The sequence below is a fragment of the Rhipicephalus microplus genome, chromosome X (assembly GCF_043290135.1).
Source record: "Rhipicephalus microplus isolate Deutch F79 chromosome X, USDA_Rmic, whole genome shotgun sequence".
In the NCBI taxonomy this organism is placed as follows: domain Eukaryota; kingdom Metazoa; phylum Arthropoda; class Arachnida; order Ixodida; family Ixodidae; genus Rhipicephalus; species Rhipicephalus microplus.
The window spans coordinates 21,600,288-21,603,109 of record NC_134710.1 but is presented as its reverse complement, the minus strand read 5'-3'; the positions used below and the strand labels follow the sequence as shown (position 1 = coordinate 21,603,109).

Genomic DNA, 2,822 nt, shown 5'->3' with positions numbered 1-2,822 from the left:
TCAAAGAACATGTTCCCGAGCCTGAACGTCCGGTATTGTCAGCAGCAATAGTAGAATATATAGTGAGGCGTCGGCGATAGAGTCACAAATAGTTCACTGACGATTACGATACTGCCTGATGCGAATCACGAGCTAAGCTTCGTGTTGGGCCATGAAGCCAATCGAAATTGAAGTTTGTATGACGGAAGTTGGAACAATGTAAGGATTCCTCGCATATTGACGCCGAAATCGCCTGCGCTCGAGTGCTACGCACACCCCTCTGTGCATGTCGGGCATCAAAAAACCAAGAGGAACGCTGACAGCCCCGTTAAGACAAGCGAAGCTCGCCTCACTGCACGTGCCAGCCCTGCATATACGTGAGCTCCGACCGAGGAACCAGCGCGTGTGGCGGAGGAATAAAGCAAGGTTAGAGGCCCGTGGCTCCTGATATCGATTGACTCCGCCTTCGCTCTTTCGTTCTCGTTCGCTGTATCGGTTACGATGATGCCAGCCAACAATGGTGACGCCACTGGCGCTTAAGAGTTGTGCTCCATGGATGGAATAAAGCCCTTTATTTATTTATTTTATAAGTATTTATTCATTCAATTTATGTATTTGAACATACTGCAGTCCCAAAGAGCTGTCGCAGGAGGGGGCAAGTACAATACGTAAATGGGCATAAAAAACCACTAAACATCAATAATTATTATTATACAATAAGAAGTGATCATGTTATGACGATCGAACATAACCAGGTAGCACATTCCACAATTTTACAGAATTAACAAAACTATATATATATATATATATATATATATATATATATATATATATATATATATATATATATATATATATATATATGGTACTTATATTTTGGGTCCTTAATTTTTTTCCTAATAAACCAACTAGCAAAAACACGTTCTAGTAGTATACATGTTCAACTCACGGTTGTTGGTCTACCGGGTGCGATGTACTTGCTTAGTAGAGGGAATCGATGGGAGGTAATTAAGATATAAACAAACTTCAAACATTCGACGTTAAGATGAGAAGAGAGACTTGTAAGTTGCAAAACAGTAAGATTAGAAGTAGGTGAAAGATACCTGTCAATGCAACAATAAATTAAGCGTACAGCTTTATTCTGAACATATTCTATGTTTTGTTGACATCGGAAATGTTGTGTCGGTTACACACAACGAACATTATTTTAATACTGGAAATACCAAAGTTTTATAGGAGTCGTGTGCTGAGAGGTGCTGAACCTTATGTGCGTTGCAGGTAGCCTAACAGGCTTAGTGCATGGTTGCATAAGAACTTAATGTGGTGAGACAAAAATATATCCTGAGTGAAAAAGAGACGTAGATATTTATATTGTGAAACATTTCCAAAAGGGTAACTAATAAACGAATAGGTAAACAGAGAGGGTAAAGTATGTACACTTTGTAAATGGCATGGACACTGTTTTCCGGAAGTTGATCACATTTGCCAAGTATCACACCATAAATAAAATGATGCAAATGAATCATTAAGGATGATCCGACCATGAAGAGTTTTCATCGTATGATACAAAACACTATCATAAGCATTCATGACATTTTTAACAGAAATATTACTTCACAGATAATGAAGATCAGAAAGAGGAGTGGGGCTGATAGTGAACCTTGGGGGATGGCCGACGTTGCAGTGCAAGTGGAGAAGTGAGAAGATCTGAAGAGTGCATGCTGAGACCAATTAAATAGGAAAGGAGAAATCGAGTTTACCTATGCTTCGTTTTTTTAAAAAAAGTACGATGAGCTTTTGTAACAGTTCATAATGTGAGTGTTGAAATCTAGAAAAGTCGATGAATATCGCGTCAATGCGATCACCTGCATGAAAGACCTGGATGATGTTATGAGTAGATTTACTGAGCTTTTTGGTACTATATCTTCGTTCAAAGCTACCTTGGCGTCAGCTATAATGGCAATCTGAGAATTCTATGATGAGGTTTGAATATTATGTGCTCGAGTATCTTTACAAGAATGGTATGAGATAGAGATGGATTTGCAATTCAATAAAGACTGGTTATTTCTGGATTTGAACGATGAACGAATGCTAGTCGTTGTCTATGCTGTCGGGACAACAGACGTCAAGAGAGAGTTCTTAAAGAAATATATAGAGAGTATCTAAGGAGTAATTCGATGTTAATATTATCAGGACTACCTCGCACCTTGGACCAAGTTTTAAAATAAGTTTCAACACGCCCTGGTTTGAAACATCAATATCGTCAATAGAGTTACTAGTCTGCTCTCTTAAAGTAGGAACAACTGAGTTGTCCAGACTGAAAACAGAAGGCAGCTGCGGCAGATTTCGTGTTAGATGGCCGTCAGCGCAAGGTTGACGACGACCAGTGTGGCCCACTCCACGACCCTTGTCTGGAAGTCTAGTCTGAGCTGGACAACACGGCCTTCAAATGCTCCAGAGAGGGTCACACATGATATTCGCCGGCGGCGACAGCATGCTACATTTGCACAAATTTGGTCATATGTTGCGGCTGCCTCGCACCATTTTCATTGCGCTTCAATCTCCTCCGGGTATATTTTGCTAAACATAATAAAATGTTTGTGATGCGAAGTGCTATCTCCGCACAGGCAAACGGAGCAGCTCGTGGGGGGGGGGGGGATGGAGAAAAGAAGCAGTGGCTGCCCCCTCCTCCCGTTTTAATCTACCCCTTGCCTCGCCCACCTTTCGGCCATTAAGGACCTATCTCATTGCAGCTGCGAGACACACACAGCACTTAACACAGACACACACACAAATTAGGTTGTTCATGGTCTAATAGGAACTTCTTATGTGGTTCAGCGGAC

The 2,822-nt window shown here is 41.1% G+C and overlaps 1 protein-coding gene across 2 annotated transcripts in view; it reads left to right on the top strand.

The window, feature by feature from the left end:
- Positions 1-561, top strand: part of LOC119175602 (cubilin) — a 105,536-nt gene extending 104,975 nt beyond the window's left edge. For both annotated transcript variants that reach the window (XM_075881945.1, XM_075881944.1), the window contains exon 11: positions 1-561. This exon is cut by the window's left edge and continues 677 nt beyond it. The gene's annotated coding sequence lies outside the window, so the exon portion shown is untranslated.
- The last annotated feature ends 2,261 nt before the right edge of the window (positions 562-2,822 follow it).